Source organism: Thermobia domestica, chromosome 9, assembly GCF_964235325.1.
Source record: "Thermobia domestica chromosome 9, izTheDome1.hap1.1, whole genome shotgun sequence".
Classification (NCBI taxonomy): Eukaryota; Metazoa; Arthropoda; class Insecta; order Zygentoma; family Lepismatidae; genus Thermobia; species Thermobia domestica.
The window spans coordinates 130975327-130996472 of NC_137462.1; positions in this window are offsets into that span (position 1 = coordinate 130975327).

A 21146-nucleotide genomic window follows, 5' to 3' on the forward strand; every position below is an offset into this window, starting at 1 on the left:
ACTTTGGGATTCATTTAAACATATCTTAATTAATCTACCTTTTTCGATATTGCAAATTCTGTAAGCATGTTATACGATGTTTCCCTTCTATCCGAGTCTAATTCAATAATTGATGTGGCAGGATGTTGTATTCTCTCATTTCTTTTCAAGTATTAGTTGAATGTTAAAAATCTGGTTGATAGTTGATCGATTTTACTTAAATCCGTTCTGATAATCTCCAATAATTTCATCTGCGTATGGAGTCAATCTTGCTAGTACAATGTTTAAGAGGATTAATTGGATGTTGACAGAAGAGAAATGCCTCGATAATTATTAAATCTGTTTTTTTTTTTTTTTTTAACTGGAACAATGTTGATTCTCTTCACTCTTGTGGTAATTCCTCCTTGTTCCAGATAATGAAAATGAGTTTGTGTGTCTTGCTCTACAATTTTTCCCCTCCAGCTAAAATTAAGTCAACCAGAATTTCGTCAACACCCGGAGATGTATGTTTATTTTTTTTAATAGCGATTTCTATTTCTGTCTGGTTAGGTTCTGGAATATACGGTTATGCTGCATGCATTTCACTTTCTCCACGCGCATTAGTTTTTGGCTATGTGTTAATCAAATCTTCAAAGAAATATTTCCATCTATTTAAGATGCCATCTGTATCAGTGAGAACTGTTCCTTTAGGTTTCTTTAATATATAAGCACGAAGTTAATAGCCTTTCTTAAGTTCGTTGATGCATTTATACGTGTCCCGAATGTTTTTGTTTTCACTATTATCTTCAAGTTAATTAATTTTAACATTCAAAATCGCTTTTCTTTATTCTAAAAGTTTTAGAAGTTTTTTGCTAGATGACAATGAAATTTTATGTAGTTATTTCATTCGGATTTTGTAGCCAACGCAGTTTCTTCTGTTTTCTCTTTTCTGCTACTTTAGTACATTCCTGGTTGAACCATGGTTTGTTCCTACGTATTTCTGCGTGCTCCACTATTCCTTTTGCTGAAATTTTAATGTTATCTCTAATTTCAACCAAGTATCTTGAACACTAGTGTACTCCGAACCAGTGAAGAAGATTTTCCGATCCATAAAAACATACTCCACTTATTCCTACATCGTTGTATAGCCGTGATGTGAGGGAAAATTTTCTTCTATATTTTTCCGGAAAATTTTCCGTTCTTAACAAATATCAGTGATCAAGTAACAATTCCTCAGTATTCATAAAATTGATTGAAATCATGTATAGAAATGTTAAAAAGTGAAAGATCGTTTAAAGAATCTGAAAATTTTCATGGCTCAAACAATTTTCAGTACTATGTAGGAACAAGTGAAACAATTTTTCATGAATCGAAGAATTGTCTATCCTGTACAGTGATGAAAATTTTCCGGAAAAATTTGAAACGGAAAATTTTCCGAATCATAAAAACATACTCCACTTATTTCTACATCGTTGTTTAGCCGTTATGTGAGGTGGAAAATTTTCTTCTATACTTTTCCGAAAAATTTTCCGTTCTTAACAAATTTCAGTGATCAAGTAACAATTCCTCAGTATTCTTAAAATTGATTGAATTTATGTATAGAAATGTTAAAAATTGAAAGATCGTTTAAAGAATCTGAAAATTTTCATGGCTCAGACAATTTTCAGTACTATGTAGGAACAAGTGAAACAATTTTTCATGAATCGAAGAATTGTCTGTCCTGTACAGGGTGTGAGGTGCAGGTAGCCTGAGCCGAAACTAAGGTTACTACAACACCAACACAAATAAAATAAAATAAATATGGTGGAGTGACTGGGAATATTCAAATTAAAACATGAAATTTACATGAAATGCAAATTACCAACATCTGCATAATCTATTCCCTCTTGGAGATGATAGATGTTCTCCTGCAAGAGCCGCCACTTCCACTGGTAAATCGGTAGAGCATAAAATTAAATTTCAGTTACTACGAACCACAGATCTCAGGGTTATCTGGTCTACAGTCATGGTCGAAAGCTACTATAGTGAGTTATTTGTTTATTACCAAAAAGGTTTAAAAATAAAAAAAAAATCTACTTTAAAATAATAACAGGTAGCAGCCTGTTTTTCTAACCCACTATACTCATGACTGTTTTATTGGTTCTCTTGGGCAATTATTCTCTCTGGGCCCCATACAGAGAGCTGGTCAGGCATACATATGACAAGGGAAAATGCCTCCTTGTATCACACTCCTGAAAACAAACATTTGATTAGTATCAGGTACTCACCCTGCAGCAAATTGAGTAGACCAAGAATTCTGGTTAGAGATGGTAGTTTTATTCTCATAGAACAGGACATAAGGATGAGAGCGGTGATAAATAGCTTACACTTCAATACACTTGTTACTTTCACTCCTTCTGTAGTGCACTACCACACACACTTAAACTTTTCCTAGATATATATATATATATATATTCACACCACTGTTGCATTTTAAAATCACAAAAGGAGAGGGACTTAAATGTGAGATAAAGGTCTGTCTGACCTTTGCAGATAAAAAAAATCAATTTATATACAAACTTTCTTATCTCCTCATTTTTAGTGAGTTTATGGTCTCTAAACAGTTTAGAGAGGAGAGAATAATTTCACACTAGATATCATTTGAAATAAACACGATGATAAAGAAACAAACAAAATTTAAACTGATATAATATCTTTGTTCTGTCGATACACAGTTTCTGTTGTAGACGAGGATGTCACGCACACAGTTCTAGATGAACATCACAAGGTCCTTCCGCATTTCCATTTCACGGTGAAGGGAAATATTCCTTATGAGCTTAGTACACTGGCTGGTGAAGTTTCACGAAGTAGACATGTAGTATGTCCTTCACACATGCAATTTAAACTGCTTGAACTCCTTGTTCTAATGTCCAAGGAAAGGCACTGTGTAAAAGCGTTACAGGCCTATGGCAAATTTTCTACTTGAGATATTGCACATTTTGTTTTCTCCCATACTGGATGTATTTGTTTCACCAATATTAACGGTGGGGTGTTTGACAAATGTCAAAGTTAGTAATCTCTTTTATTTTCTACTTGAGATATTGCACATTTTGTTTTCTCCCATACTGGATGTATTTGTTTCACCAATATTAACGGTGGGGTGTTTGACAAATGTCAAAGTTAGTAATCTCTTTTGGGTGACGGTTAGCACTCAGAGATCGAAAAGAGAAAAAATTTAAATGTTAGTTCCATTTGTCACTCGTCGTTACTTAAACAACTTATTTACAAACACAGAAGATATGTGCATGGCTTCACACATTCTGTAATTTCACTTGATGGTGATTTGCACAAGTAGAGTTCACTACACACTCGCGTAGTACTGTTGTTCACGGGAATATCCACGGGGACCGGCACTGTCCTCACGTTTTCCCGGGTTATCAGCCACTATGTAAGCGAAGTCAGATGACTTCCTTACGACAAAAAGCTATATGTTCTCACCTCTAGATACTAAGTTGAACTCCCCCTTGTTTCTCTGCAGAAACAAGTATATCAATAGCACAAACCCAGGAAAGGAAGAAACTCGCTCCCTTTCGAGTCCTTTGACCAAAGGTTGTGTGCCTTCCGGCTATATTCCGGGTGGTCCTATCTGCAAATACACTTGTTCAGCTACCTTCCGTTGCCAATTTTCACCTTCACCCTTCTGACAGCTGCTGCCCTTACTCCAAGGACGGTCAACACGAAAGCTTTTGCTCCCAGCAGAAGTCTATGAGAGTTTTCAACATAATTATGTTTATCTTCACTTGTTACACACATATTAATATGAGAAACATATGTTATTATACATAAAAATAAAGGAAAATATACAAAGAATACATAGTTATGAAATACATGAACTGTCATCTCTATCAGAAGCAGAAATAAGCCCAATTTTCTGTGGCTGTCCTTCAAAACTGTCTGCTACTAATGCATGCATGTTTGTTTGGAGAGGGATAGAGGAAACATCTTTGTTAATATTTACTTTTTACAATTACAAGATCCAAGTGTCTTGTTCGATAAGGGATACACGATGATAAATAAATCAAGAGTTTTATACGGTATTTCCAAGAACGTTTTTGAGCGTAATACGATAATATTAATAATTAACATAGAAAAATAAGTCAAAATAGAGTAAACATTCAAACTGCTGTTGCATCTTGGGAAAGGAGTCTAGGTCCGCTTGCAGACCCGTACTGGTCATGGGGGCGGAAGCGAAGCTTGAGCCTAGCGTCGCACAAACTCACACCTATAGAAATCTAAAAACTCACATGTAGAAGCTAAAAATTTTATGACTTTTTACACAATAGAAGCTGTGTGTCTCTACCCACTGTTTCCAAACCAGAGTGGTACCACTAAGGAAGTTTGTAGAATCCTTCCTGTGTATTGTGAGCTTTATTTATTCCCAAAACTAGTGATTTCTTTCCATGGTGAGTTGTGAGGACCCCACATCTCGAAGTCTAAGGCGACGAGAAGTCGGGAAGAAAAAAAAATTCTCTGTGAGCGCTTGCTCTGTCTTCCAGCCAAAAATCCAATGTATGATTCTCATCGAATATGCTTATTTCTTCAATTATTTATCCATTCTATGCATATTTATATCATTCTTCTTTCATCCCCATGTATGCTATGCATTGTCCAATACCCAGTAATTAGATGCAAACATTTTATTACAATATAACAAGCCTATAAACGAAAATAACATAAATAAATATAATACAATATGATACAATATTGTATTAATATTCCCGTACTACGCTCCAGTGTTTTACACAATTTAATCATAATACCTTGATATATGTAAAAAGTATGCTAATATTCAAACAATTAATTTTATCACAATATACTCTATTTACATATTGATAGGTAAATGTGCCCCTCATCTGCATTTTAATATGCAGATGATGGAGAAGGACATAGGCCTTCTACAGTTTTCCCCCCTATGATTCTAGGTGCTGCACTTGCTAGTACAGGACGTAGATCATAAAGAGGGTACATTCTTCGTCCCTGAAAATCTAATTCACACAAATATATAAGGTTAAATAGAAAAAAAAACAAAGTAACTTCATAGAAATCATAATGACACAAATCCAGAATAAACAAAGCTAAATATAGAGAATTCAGTGTTCCCTAACTTTACATAAAACTTGAATCACATAAATTCCTACTAAATTACACTAATATACTAATTCACTGAAATACACTATAACACTTACACTATTTACACAAGTCAAATCCGGGGTTTGATGCTTCACTGTGTGATGCTATTGCATCTCTATTGCACCAGTACCACTGTGATTCTCTTCTTCTCTTGCAACATACGGCTTTATAAGAAAAGCATTTCTGGTCATCTTGACCTCTTTTGTCGCTGGGTCCGCTAGTGTGTACATGTTCCGGCCAGTGGTAGCGACTATCTGCCATGGCCCCGAGTATAAGAGCAAGAGCTTTTTCGACACACCTGCTAGAGCATCCGACTTGGGGAAAACTCTAGATAGGACAAGGTCACCCACATTGTACTCTATAGTACGGTGTGACTTGTCAAAATTGCGTTTTCGTGCAGCAGCATTCCTTTTGTGGTTCTTACGAGCAATCTCAATGTAATACTGCACGTCATGGCGTTTTTCCACTTCTGGGATCTCAAATAGCCTGGCTATGTCTCTAGACATAGACTGTCCGAAGTGACACTCAAAGGCTGACACGCCAGCGGTCAGGTGCTGTGCCGAATTTAAACACTTCTCAATTTTGTCCAAGTATTTGGGCCACAATCTCTGGTTATCATGGCACAATTTACGTAGTAAACGTACTGTCGCCTTGACAGCCACTTCGGCCATCTCACCCTGGGGATAATATGGCGTGGAAGTGATGTGCCTGATACCAAGATCTGCTAACTCATTTTTCCAGCGGTTAGACTTGAAAGGTGACCCTCTGTCAAGACTAGTTCCACACTAGGGTTAACTTTTAAGTAATCCTTCAGTTTCCTTATTGCAGTGGTCGTGTTTGCTTTCTTACACGCATACAATCCAATCAGTTTTGAAAATGCGTCGTAGAATACTAGGATATAGTGGACTCCCCCAATTCCCTTGGTTAGAGGTCCTAACCAATCGGCGCAGGCCAAGTAGCCTGGCTTCTCAACAACAACGGGATTCAGTGGTCCCGGACGATAACATTGGGGAGGGTTGCTTTTCTGGCATAATTCGCAGGAAGCACAAAATTTCCTCACACTTGCTCTCATCTTCGGCCATACGAAAAATTCTGATAGAAGTGGGAGTAGTTTACTGGCCGACATGTGCCCTCGATCTGTATGGTAAAAATCGAGCAGTGGAACTACTAGCACTTCTGGGATGCATATTCGGACTCCTTCCCGGTCACGCTTGCATAAGCGCCCGTTCAATACTTCAAAACGGTGACAAGCACCATTCACCTTTTGTGAGTCCGTCTTCTCTTCTACATCTCTCTTGATCTTGCCGTAGACAGGATCTGAAGACTGCATCTCCGGTAGTATGGCTATCATCTTCCTCAACTCACAAGGAATTTCCGTCAGGATGGACATCAGCGACTCCTGGAGGATAGGCTTCCGTGCAACACTGAGGTCTTCTTCTGTGTGAGGAGGGTACTTAGAGTGATAATCACTCAAATTCTCGTTCGACTTAATAAACTGGAATTCAAAATTGAAATTGGAGAGCAACATCGCCCACCGGGTGATGCGCTGGTTTGTAAGCCTACAGTATAGAATAAACTTAAGCGCAAGGTGGTCGCTGCGAATTATGAATTTAGTTCCTACTAAATATTGTTTAAACTTAACAACCCCATCAATCAGTCCAAAAAATTCCTTCTCCGTTACAGAATAGTTCTTCTGTGCCGCATTAAACACACGTGATGTAAATGCTATAACTCTAATGTCATCATTATCATCACGCTGGTACAATAGAGATGAACACGCAATATCACACGCATCACACTCTAAAATTAGCTGTTTGTCAGGCAGGACGGTTTTCAGCACTACTTCCTCCTGGAAGATATGCTTGATCTTCTCCATCGCTGCCTGATGTTCTGGTTCCCACTTGAACCGCACATTCTTTTTGAGTAGTTGGAACAACGGATGGAGAACTTCCGAGTATTTCCTACTGAAACATCTATAGTACTGACAGTAACCAATGAAGGAACGCAGTTCCTTCACGTTCCGGGGTGTTCTAAAATCTAACACCGACTTCACTTTCTCCGGATCTTTACCGATACCGGATTGAGAAAGATGGAAACCAAGTATGTTCAAGCTTTTTCTTGCGAAATTGCACTTTTTCAGCCTGAGAGTTAGGCCGCCCGCAGTGAGTAAACCCAACACTCTGTCGAGGTGTACAATATGATCTTCGAAGCTCCTGTCGGCTAAAATCAGGTCATCCACGTATGCGCCGCAGTACTCTCTAGCTTCAGTTCCTATCAGCATATCTAATTCTCTGACGCAAGAAGCAAGGCTCTGTTTTGTCCCAAACGGAAGTTTTTGAAAGACATAAGATATGCCTTCATGTAGGAATCCTAGGTATTTTTTGTCGCTCTCCTTAACTCGTATTTGTAAGAGCATCTCGGTTGCATCGACACAGCTGAACCAAGAATTGTCGCAAATGTCCTGAAGAACAGATAGGGGTGGCATTGGTCTGTCGAAAAGGTCACCAGAAATTTTGGCCAGAGCTCGGCCATCTATACAGACCCAGATACGTCCATCACTCTTCGGTGTCACTACCAGAGGGTTTATAAACGCCGTAGGCAGTTTCTTGATCACACCCCAGGCCAACCAACGCGAAATTTCATTGGATACCAAGTTTCGAAATCGCTTCAGGTAAGGGTATAATTTTGTCTTGATAGGACGGTCGTCCGTTATGCCAATCTCATGCTCGTAGTTAGCTATGCAACCTGGCTTAACATCAAAAAGTGCGTGATGCTTAAGAAGCACAGCTTTCAAACTCTCTCTTTGTGAGGCTGAGAGATCTGAGTAGTTCGATACAAACTCCTCTATCTCTGAATGGGAGGCGCGAGTTCTCACTTTTTTCCACTCTTCTGGTGGGAATACGTGAGCTGCCATCTCTTGGGCACTTGGGAATCTTCCATCATCCAAGTTTGGGGCACGAGCTGCCTTCTCTCTGCAGGTCTTAGGCTCATTCTGTGCACTAACCCGTGTGGCCTTCCGTCTTTCATCTGACGGGGAAAAATTACAATCAAAAGTATCTACTTCATCTATAACACTGAAAGGTTTTTGGCACTCTCCACTCAACTCCAAACAACGAACTACTAGATCCTCAGTCTCGCAATCTACTGATCTAAACACCACTTCTACATCATGAGGATGTTTGAGATGTAGAAGACCGGTGTCATAGTCTAACACGGCACGAGATTCGGTAAAAAAGTTGGATCCTAATATCAGAGACCTGTTCAGTCCTGATATAATAATACCTAAAGTATGAAACTCCTTCCCTTGTATCTCAATGACTAACAGCGTTTGGCCTATGATCGTCGCTGATTTACTTCCAAAAGCAGACGTAACCCGTATATTCTTCGCACTCAAAAATGCGGGAGGGGGGTGGCTATTTGAGACAGTGTCCCAAATTTCTTTCGAAATTGCAGAGCAAGTAGCCCCAGTATCTAACAAACAATTTACTTCTGTTCCAAACAAATACACTTTTATCTCTGGTAGTGAGATGACGTTATTGGTAGGTAATTCATCATTACAAGAATCAAACAAGTTTTTAAAGATGCCATTTGCTTCTTCGTAGATCTCCCTATCTAGGTCAATATGTTCCCCATTCCTACTAAGTAAGGTTAATTTATTCTCAAACATGCCTTCACTAAAATGTTTCTTGGATGTTATTTCTAAACATAAATTACAATTTTCTTCTTCTTTTTCTTCCTCAGTTACAAAAATTTCCTTTACTGCGGTTTCGCCAGAGTTTTCATCATGTTCATTTTCTACATTATCTTCAAAATTACGCACATACTTGGGATATAATTTTGTCAACTCGGTTGGACAAGTTCTCACCGTGCCCTTCCTATCGTCGTCGCAAGTATATGCGGACAATCCTCATTCTCGTGACGAAGGAGAAGAGGATTGGTTACTCCTGGTGTTGTTTACGTTTTGTGAAGGAGGAGGGGGCGCACGGTCATAGCGCTCAAGCAGCTGAATTTCCTCCTCTTCTCGATGAAAGGAATTCCTTCGCTGTCCATCCGTGTTGCGCATTCCGCCCCTCCTTCCCCGGGCTCCACGACCGTTGTTGTGGGTGGAGTGGGAGTTTCCCCCACGTGACCAGCCAGCTGACCCACTTCCGCTACTCTGGTTTCGAGGCGGGGAGTGCTGGTGGCTGTTGTTTTGGTTCGTGTTATTTTGTCGTCGTCTCTGGTAAGGACGATGGTTATTATGTGTTCTGTTTTTCTTTCTAACCATGTGCTTACCACTGAGGCCAGAGGGGTTGTTTTCCTCTCCTTCCATGCTCACCTGGAGCATGTTGATTCCTTTCCTCGGGTTTGATGGGTAAAACTGGTCGCGATTCGTCATCGACGACTGCAGTTCTTGTACCAAGTTTAACAGTTCTGCTATGGTCTTAGGGCGAGACGAGACTATTGCCCTAAATAGCCAGTTTGGGAAGTGCCTCGGGAGTACCTTTAATAAAGTCTCATCTGACATTCTTGGCTCCAATATACTATTTTTGTGCAACAAATCCAGCAGATATTCTTTGGGGGATTTGTGCACACGATTATCGAAGTGGGATGTGAGAATATTTGCCCTCAAGTTCGCCAACCGCTCTTCGCTAAGGTAGCATTGCCTAAAATTGTATACAAAATCTTCATATGTGTGGATTTTGCTACGGTTGACCTGGAACCACTGGTAACAGGTGTTCCGGACCGCTCGAGGTATGAAACTTAGTCTCATCTCGTCCGGTACTCCAGTGACCTCAAAGTACCGGTCGAGATCTTGAAGAAAATTATAGGTCTCGGTTTCTGATTCATTTCCTGTATACACAGGTAAAGTGACGTCCCTGTGTATGAGACCAAATGCGGTTGCGAGATTCTGTCTCGTCTCATGATTGCATGAGCGAGACGTCGACGGAACAGGGTCTCTCTCGTGGGCTGTAGCGAGGTTCCCAGGATGAGAACCGGGCAAGTCGCGACTCGAGGCGTTGTTCGGAGATGGTGGCTGTTCTTGTGTGCTGGAGACAGAGATGTTTGCGAGTCTCCCCTCAATCACCTCACTCGTCTCCTTCTGAATGGAGTTCTTCCACTCCTCCATTTTCTTTTCAAGTTGTGCACACACATCTTGAACGGTATCTTGCATCTACTGGATGCTACCGTTACATTCAGATCGGATTTCCTCGAGTGGCGTTTCCTGCTCTTGTTCCCCCCTGATCCTGGCTAGTTGGGAAGCGAAACTCACTTCCACTCTCCTGACCTGATTATTCAGTTGGATCGTGGTCTGTTGGACACGAGACGAGACCTGTTTCACACTTTCAGAAAGCTCTGTGTAATTTTCCTCTAGTTTCCTGGTGGTTTCGGTGACACGTGAGTGGAGATCTTCCCGAGCGCCTTCAATCTCCCCCCTAAGCTCTACTGTGGTGATCTCTAGTCGCTCTGTCAACTCCCGTTCACTCTGCTCAAGTCTCGACGTCATGGAATCTAACCGAACCTCAAGACGAGCATTGACCGACTCTATGGCCTGTTCAAGTCTTTCACTATTCTGTCTTGTTTCATTATGGACTTGTTCAAGACTTCTGTCTAATTTCTCTAAACCCTTGGAGCTTTCTTCTATTTTCTTTTCTAACTTCTCCAAACCCTTTGAATTCTCTTCTAATTTGCTTTCTAGTTTTCTTTCTAACTGACTCGCATTTTCTTCTTGTCTCCTCGTACTTTCTTCAAGTTTTTTAACAAGTTCACCTAGAATTTGGCGGCTAAATTTATGGTACTAATGTTTTCCAAAGAGCTACCTACATTAACGGCTGGGCTAACACTTCGTTCTGAAGTTTCTGTGGTTTCCTCCCTTTCCTCCCGTACAGGCACTTCCAGTTCCCTACCGGTGACTGGCGGAACCGTTTCCACCGTGTCAGCGTCTCCCACAACGCTGATCGGGCGCTCGCTAGCGCTCTGCGCTTCAACTAGACTACTCTCTTCTGAGAGCTCGTCAGCTCTCTGAACGAAATCCTCACTTACGAATTCCTTGTCCATTTTTTCTAATCTTCGAGCCTGTGCTCGCGTTATGACCATTTACAAAAACAAAAAGGTTATAAAAGGTTACTTCCCCCCTAACTTTCAAAATCCTGAATTCTCTAATGCAATATAGTCATACAAACATTCAAAACACAAAATAAATTCACATACACAAGACACCGACGTTCTTGGAAATTTCAGGGAGTAACAAAACATATACCGAAATTTTTCATAAACTGTATGCTGACCAGTGAGTATCTGTAATATACTCTATGCCCTTAACGCTGCTGGCGCCACTTCTTTTGGCGCAGGAGCGTGGACTATCGAGCCCCGAAGCTGGGTAGCCACTTATTTTGTGAGGTGCAGGTAGCCTGAGCCGAAACTAAGGTTACTACAACACCAACACAAATAAAATAAAATAAATATGGTGGAGTGACTGGGAATATTCAAATTAAAACATGAAATTTACATGAAATGCAAATTACCAACATCTGCATAATCTATTCCCTCTTGGAGATGATAGATGTTCTCCTGCAAGAGCCGCCACTTCCACTGGTAAATCGGTAGAGCATAAAATTAAATTTCAGTTACTTCGAACCACAGATCTCAGGGTTATCTGGTCTACAGTCATGGTCGAAAGCTACTATAGTGAGTTATTTGTTTATTACCAAAAAGGTTTAAAAATAAAAAAAAATCTACTTTAAAATAATAACAGGTAGCAGCCTGTTTTTCTAACCCACTATACTCATGACTGTTTTATTGGTTCTCTTGGGCAATTATTCTCTCTGGGCCCCATACAGAGAGCTGGTCAGGCATACATATGACAAGGGAAAATGCCTCCTTGTATCACACTCCTGAAAACAAACATTTGATTAGTATCAGGTACTCACCCTGCAGCAAATTGAGTAGACCAAGAATTCTGGTTAGAGATGGTAGTTTTATTCTCATAGAACAGGACATAAGGATGAGAGCGGTGATAAATAGCTTACACTTCAATACACTTGTTACTTTCACTCCTTCTGTAGTGCACTACCACACACACTTAAACTTTTCCTAGATATATATATATATATATATATATATATATATATATATATATATTCACACCACTGTTGCATTTTAAAATCACAAAAGGAGAGGGACTTAAATGTGAGATAAAGGTCTGTCTGACCTTTGCAGATAAAAAAAAATCAATTTATATACAAACTTTCTTATCTCCTCATTTTTAGTGAGTTTATGGTCTCTAAACAGTTTAGAGAGGAGAGAATAATTTCACACTAGATATCATTTGAAATAAACACGATGATAAAGAAACAAACAAAATTTAAACTGATATAATATCTTTGTTCTGTCGATACACAGTTTCTGTTGTAGACGAGGATGTCACGCACACAGTTCTAGATGAACATCACAAGGTCCTTCCGCATTTCCATTTCACGGTGAAGGGAAATATTCCTTATGAGCTTAGTACACTGGCTGGTGAAGTTTCACGAAGTAGACATGTAGTATGTCCTTCACACATGCAATTTAAACTGCTTGAACTCCTTGTTCTAATGTCCAAGGAAAGGCACTGTGTAAAAGCGTTACAGGCCTATGGCAAATTTTCTACTTGAGATATTGCACATTTTGTTTTCTCCCATACTGGATGTATTTGTTTCACCAATATTAACGGTGGGGTGTTTGACAAATGTCAAAGTTAGTAATCTCTTTTGGGTGACGGTTAGCACTCAGAGATCGAAAAGAGAAAAAATTTAAATGTTAGTTCCATTTGTCACTCGTCGTTACTTAAACAACTTATTTACAAACACAGAAGATATGTGCATGGCTTCACACATTCTGTAATTTCACTTGATGGTGATTTGCACAAGTAGAGTTCACTACACACTCGCGTAGTACTGTTGTTCACGGGAATATCCACGGGGACCGGCACTGTCCTCACGTTTTCCCGGGTTATCAGCCACTATGTAAGCGAAGTCAGATGACTTCCTTACGACAAAAAGCTATATGTTCTCACCTCTAGATACTAAGTTGAACTCCCCCTTGTTTCTCTGCAGAAACAAGTATATCAATAGCACAAACCCAGGAAAGGAAGAAACTCGCTCCCTTTCGAGTCCTTTGACAAAAGGTTGTGTGCCTTCCGGCTATATTCCGGGTGGTCCTATCTGCAAATACACTTGTTCAGCTACCTTCCGTTGCCAATTTTCACCTTCACCCTTCTGACAGCTGCTGCCCTTACTCCAAGGACGGTCAACACGAAAGCTTTTGCTCCCAGCAGAAGTCTATGAGAGTTTTCAACATAATTATGTTTATCTTCACTTGTTACACACATATTAATATGAGAAACATATGTTATTATACATAAAAATAAAGGAAAATATACAAAGAATACATAGTTATGAAATACATGAACTGTCATCTCTATCAGAAGCAGAAATAAGCCCAATTTCCTGTGGCTGTCCTTCAAAACTGTCTGCTACTAATGCATGCATGTTTGTTTGGAGAGGGATAGAGGAAACATCTTTGTTAATATTTACTTTTTACAATTACAAGATCCAAGTGTCTTGTTCGATAAGGGATACACGATGATAAATAAATCAAGAGTTTTATACGGTATTTCCAAGAACGTTTTTGAGCGTAATACGATAATATTAATAATTAACATAGAAAAATAAGTCAAAATAGAGTAAACATTCAAACTGCTGTTGCATCTTGGGAAAGGAGTCTAGGTCCGTTTGCAGACCCGTACTGGTCATGGGGGCGGAAGCGAAGCTTGAGCCTAGCGTCGCACAAACTCACACCTATAGAAATCTAAAAACTCACATGTAGAAGCTAAAAATTTTATGACTTTTTACACAATAGAAGCTGTGTGTCTCTACCCACTGTTTCCAAACCAGAGTGGTACCACCAAGGAAGTTTGTAGAATCCTTCCTGTGTATTGTGAGCTTTATTTATTCCCAAAACTAGTGATTTCTTTCCATGGTGAGTTGTGAGGACCCCACATCTCGAAGTCTAAGGCGACGAGAAGTCGGGAAGAAAAAAAAATTCTCTGTGAGCGCTTGCTCTGTCTTCCAGCCAAAAATCCAATGTATGATTCTCATCGAATATGCTTATTTCTTCAATTATTTATCCACTCTATGCATATTTATATCATTCTTCTTTCATCCCCATGTATGCTATGCATTGTCCAATACCCAGTAATTAGATGCAAACATTTTATTACAATATAACAAGCCTATAAACGAAAATAACACAAATAAATATAATACAATATGATACAATATTGTATTAATATTCCCGTACTACGCTCCAGTGTTTTACACAATTTAATCATAATACCTTGATATATGTAAAAAGTATGCTAATATTCAAACAATTAATTTTATCACAATATACTCTATTTACATATTGATAGGTAAATGTGCCCCTCATCTGCATTTTAATATGCAGATGATGGAGAAGGACATAGGCCTTCTACAAGGGATGAAAATTTTCCGGAAAATTTTGAAACGGAAAATTTTCCGAATCATAAATACATACTCCACGTATTCCTATATCATTGTTTAGCCGTGATATGAGGTGAAAATTTTCTTCTATATTTTTCCGGAAAATTTTCTGTTCTTAACAAATATTAGTGATCAAGTAACAGTTCTTCAGTATTCATAAAATTGATTGAAATCATGTATAAAAATGTAAAAAAGTGAAAGATCGTTTAAAGAATCTGAAAATTTTCATGGCTCACACAATTTGCAGTACTATGTAGGAACAAGTGAAACAATGTTTTATAAATCGAAATATTTTGTGTCTTGTATGGAAAAATTGAAGAACTTTTTATGAGTCGGAAAATTTTCATCATTTTGAAGCAAAAAGTAAAACAACTTTTTTGTGAAACGGAAAGTTTTATTTCTCTGTAGAAACAAATGTAAGGAATTTTCATGAATCGGAAAATTTTCATCACGATGTAGAAACAAGAAAAAACACTTTTCATAATCCGGACAATTTTGGATATTATGTATAGTGATGTTAGGTGGAAAATTTTCCACTATATTTAACTACACATTAAGACATACAATTCCTGTAGAGGAAAATTAGACACCTACAAATTATGATTTTCCAATTAGATTTCGGGAAACTCTAATATTTCAAGTTGGGAAGTAAAAATTTACATAGTGTTTCTCTCTCTCTCTCTCTCTCTCCCTCTCTCTCTCTCTCTCTCTCTCTCTCTCTCTCTCTCTATTATATCTACTTATTTATAAATGTTGCAAAATGTTAATCTATAAAAGTAGTAAAAGTATGAGAAAACCGTCTTATGCGTATTAAACTGACGAAATTTAATATTGTAAGATCTAGGGTGGATTCTGAGGGAAGAACGCATTGAAGCTTTTGAAATATTCTTGAAATGAAGAATCGTTAGATTTTCACTTCATGAAACTCAGCGGCGTGCCGTCAAGGGGACTAGGGGACTAGGCTAGTCCCCTGGCATTTTAATTAAAGCATATTGTGATAAATATATATCAAAGAAAACGAAAACATTGTTTGTATTTCTCTATTTTCGTAAAATAACACTAGTTCAATTGTTCTGACAACTTTAGTCAGCGCCCGTGTGCTGGACGCGACAGCAAGGTGCAGATCGGAAACGCTCGGGTTTTAATCGGCTTTTCTCGGGAAAGGGAACAGGGTCCAGCCAGCTAGTCCTCATATTATGTTGTGTAAGCTCTAAGCACGGGCGTTCTGTCGTAAGCGAATTTAATGCTCGTTTGCTTTTTACAGTTAATAGTTTTAACGCAATTAAACTTACAGTATTAATCTTGACACTTTAAGAGATCTAGTGAAGTGTGAACTTTTTAGATTATCAATATATTTTGAAAATGACTCAAAGAATAAAGTATGGAAGGGGACTCGTTTGAGAAACCGAGTCCCTTGCAGCAAAGCGATGGCGCAAGCAGTGATATTACTTCAATTGATACAGGAGACAGTAGGGGTGAAGATCGGCCGTTTCAGTGTTGTATTCTGGACCAATTATTCATGGTATCATTTGGATTCCTTAATTTTCAAGAAAAGCAACAAATAATAACCAGTGGTAGAACAACTTTAAGCATTTCCATTCAGACAAAACTAAAAGATTATATACATAATATCAAAACGGATTATTTTGCTTCTTCAAAATAATTAACTGCATGTAAAACAAGAAACAAACTGTATTGCTGGCCTTGTATTCTGTTCCACATAGAAAAAGGACGTGTGGAATAATGATGGCTTTTGTGACATGAACAATTTTCATAAACCCAAGTTGCGCCACGAAAACTGTTATTCACACCTGTCCACAATAACTAAATTGAAAACTTTCGGGAAACCAGAATTGATTTTCAATTGAGCGAGCAATGCAGAAGTTGATTCAAACCGAGAACTAACGAACCGATTGATTTATGCCTCTTGTTTTATGGCTAAACAAGAGCTATCATTTAGAGGTCATAACGAACAGGAAGATTCTGTCAATTAGGGAAACTATATTGAAATAATTCAGTTACTTTTTAAGTAAGATACTAAATGGACTTGCAGGGGCGCCCGAAGAAAATGTTCTAGGGAGGGCCCCATCTCCATGGATGCTATGTTGCGTCTGGTATTTCTGGTATTTAATATACGTGGTTTGCTATATTACGTATACATTTTCGTGAGCCAGAGGAAGGTCCATGTTGACTTGTCATCTTCACAGCACAGGAGTGTTTAAAGGAACATCAAACATGATTCAGAATTATATTATTAAATGTGTTGGTGACGTAATTCTGGATAATATTAAGTCAGAAATAAACAATACACTTTTTACAGCAATAGTGTTGGACAAAACTACGGACATTGCAAAGATCTCTCAACATTCAATCGGTACGTGAAAGACTGCAATATTCATGAAAGATTTATTTGTTTTGCGGATGTTACTAGTGATTGCACTGCGACTGCTCTAAGTGCAGGGGTGAATCCAGGCGGGGCGAGCAGGGCGATTGCCCCCCGCAGAAGAGGAAACTTTCTTATTTTATATATATATAACCCATCCCAAAGTTTGGAGCTCTTAAAAGTAGTAGTATAACAACCAATCGCCCCCCTCCCAGAAATCGGTCCTGGATCTGCCCCTGTCTAAGTGAGCATGCTTCCCAAGTCCTCTCTCACTTTAATTGTAAGCAAAAGCTTGTAGCACTAGGCTATGGATGGAGCTGCCACATTTTCTGGACATTTGAACGGTTTACAATCTTTTGTGAAAAGGTGTTTAAGTGCACTCACCATACACTGCTATGCTCACAGACTCAATGTCGTTGATCCACAGTCTGTTAATCACATCAAGGAATGTAATATATATATATATATATATATATATATATATATATATATATATATATATATTTAGAATAAGTGGCATTCCAAATTTCTTTTCATATTCATCGAAACGCTGTAACGCGCTTGCTGAATCAGAAGTAACTAAGCGATTTCCAACAGTTGCCAATATAAGATGGAATTACAATTCCAGAATTGTGCATGCAGTAAATGAAAATCAAATACAACTCTTACGGTGTTCTGAGAACATTGTAGAGGATTCAGATAATTGCAACACCGAAGCTTTCATGACTAAAAAAAAAAAAAAAAAAAAAAAAAAGTGAGAGTTACCATTGAAGGATTTCGATTTTGCATTTCTACTAAAAGTTTTCAGTCATTTTTTTTTCGCGCACGAATACACTATTCACGTTCTTTAAAGTAAAACCTTGGATGTGAAATATTGCATTCAAAAAGTACAAAAGATGGTATCTCAACTTAGAAATGCAAGAAATGATTTTGAAAAGACTTATAGAAAAGTAGAATTAGATGACAACGGGAACCTTCTAATAAAAGACGTAGACTAAAGTAGAAGACTCAACAGACCCAAAAATTAAATATATGTACGTCTCTTCAATGACATTATTGATACTGTGATTGAACAAATGGAGGTGAGATTTCAAGATCTCATTTAGTTACAATTTCTTGAGCTGTTAGATTTAAAGAATTTTCAGTGCTTCAAATCTCGATTTTCTGATTGTTTGTTTTTGACCCTTAAATCAAGTTACAGGAGTTTTTTTTTTTTTTTTTTTTTAACAATTTGCGGAGTGAATTAATATATGTTTACAGATTCTTAGATTTTTTTAAATAAAACTGTAATTGAAATTATCCATTTCTTGAAAGAAAGAGGCTTGGTAGAAGAAGCGTTTACAGAAACATATAAATTATGTTGTTTGGTGTCAACAATACTAGTCAGGACCTCCACTGCACAGCACACATTCTCTTCGAACCTAGTCCCCTGTGAGAAAAGTCACCGCACGCCACTGATGAAACTTTTAAGACAATATTTATTACCAATAAATTTTACGGCTAAACAACGATGTAGGAATAAATGGAGTATGTTTTTATGAATCGGAAAATATTCATGACTTTTAATAAATTGAAATTTTAAATAATAGAATGGGATATTTGTACTCTACGAACTCAATGTATGTTTTCTGCATTTTGCATACACACAAACAGAGAGAGAGAGAGAAAGAGGAGTTGAATTGAGTTCATTTTGAGTTTAACGTCCCTTTCAGCAGCGAGACTATATAAGACGGGACCAACTGATTAACGTGAAATCCGAACTACATGAGCTCCCGCTGGGGATCGAAGCCGGGTCTTCCATGCCAAAGGCGCGTATGCTAACTGCTTAGCAACAAAGGAGCACGCAGATGAAGAGAGGGAGAAACACTGTGTAAAAGTGTACTTCCCAACTTGAAATATTAGAAAATTTTCCGGTTCCCGACAGCTAATTGGAAAATTATAATTTGTTGCTGACTAACTTTTTCCTCTACAGAAATTCAATTTTGTAGCTTAATGTGCAATTAAATATAGTGGAAAATTTTCCACCTAACATCACTATACATAATGTCCAAAATTGTCCGGCTTATGAAAAGTTTTTTCCACTTGTTTCTACATCGTGATGAAAATTTTCCGATCCACGAAAATTCCTTTTCACTTGTTTCTTCAGAGTAATAAAACTTTCAGTTGGAATAATTTACAAAAAGTTGTTTTCTTTTCAAAATGATGAAAATTTTCCGACTCATAAATGTTCTTCAACGTTTCCATATAAGAGAAAATATTTCGATTCATGAAAAATTGTTTAACTTGTTCCTACATCTACTGAAAATTGGAAGCCATGAAAATTTTCAGATTCTTTAAACGATCTTTCACTTTTTTACATTTCTGTACATGAATTCAACCAATTTTATGATTGCTGAGGAATTGTTACTTGATTACTGATATTTTTTTAGAACGGAAAATTTTACGGAAAAATATAGCGGAAAATTTTCCACCTCACATCACTACTCCGAACCTTCTAAAACCGAGAATCTATTCGACACTTCAATCTGGCTTCCCTCTCACCTGACTCTTCTCTATTTAAAAAAATTATATAAAGCGCTCCGTTTTCAGATATTGAATATTTCCTTTATTCAACGATAGTCTCCCTCTTACTATGATAATCAACTCCTCTGAGCGACCGAACATCAGTTGTGCTAGACTGTTCTTTTCTGTCTACTAAAACATGATCAGTTTGAATATGTGTCTTTCCATCTGATGAAGTCCAAGTATATTTATGAATGTCGTGATGTTGGAATTTTGTAATCTTCACGATAAGGTTTCTGGATATTGCACAGTTCCCGAGTCTAACGCCGTTGTCACAACCTTCCTTATGCAAACATTTATTCCCTATAATCGGTTTGAAAATATCATCTGGTCCTACCTTCGCATTGAAACTGCCTAACAGAATTTTCGTATGGTATTGCAGGAGATGATCAAATACCCGTTCTATTCTTTCGTAAAAACTGTATTTTTTAAATCATCATCCTTATTTTCTGTTGGGGCATGTGCATCAAATCTCATGTCGATTTTACTTTGCTGAGTTCGTGCCAAGTTATCAGTTCTGATCCGAGCAATCTGAACAATCCTTTTTTACAAGATGAGGTTGTTAGCCTCGCACCAAATTCTCAAGCTAGATTATCACCCCTTGCCTGTCCGCGACTGCTTACTCAGCTAACCTCTATATCCCAGAGGCCTTCTCCTCGATCCACAACCTGAGGACGCGCCTTGCCATGGTGACAGGAAGACCATATTTTACGGAAATTAATACAGCTATATTTCAGAAATACAACAGGTACTGATTATCCGAACACTGCTTTAAAACACACAGGAACAATCAATATGCTCGGATATATGGATGCATATTAAGACTGTAAAAGCTTCGATGCCGTAAAAATCGTAAATTAGAGACTAGTGTCAGTGTAGTATTACATAAATGCATCGTACGTTTGACTATCCGAACTATTCTTGATGTATTACATTGTTTCGTTTTATAGCTATATAACTTTATAATATTTTTGTAAGTGATTATACTCTTTACCTGTTCTCTGCCAATAGCAGCAGTATGAATTTATAATACAAAACTGAAATACAGAAGAATAAAATCAAAAAATAATGTGATATTTAGCAGGGCATCTTATGTAATGGGCGCTTTGTGTTCTTCACAGGTTCTGTACTACCAGTCAGTATTTGAATTTATTAAACACAGCTGGTATACAGGATAACTAAAACCACTTATCTATAATGTGATGTTTCGTAGGGCGCCTTATGTAAAGGGCGCACTTTACCTTTCACGCGCTCTTCGCCAATAGTAACTGGGTGTATTTATTGTACAGAACTGTGCTATACAGAAGAGTAAATAAAATCGTTCATCTTTGATGTGGTTTCGGAAGGGCGCCTAATGTAAAGGGCGCACTGCACCTTTCACAGGTTCTTTACCAATAAAACTGTAAGAATTTATTATTAAAAACTTGTACCTTTATTTATACTGTGATATTTCGGAGGGCGCACCGGGACACGTCCCGGTGTCCCGGTGGGCCAGCACGGGCCTGGTCTACATTTTTACTTACTGAAGTTACTCAGGGGTCGTCACTCAG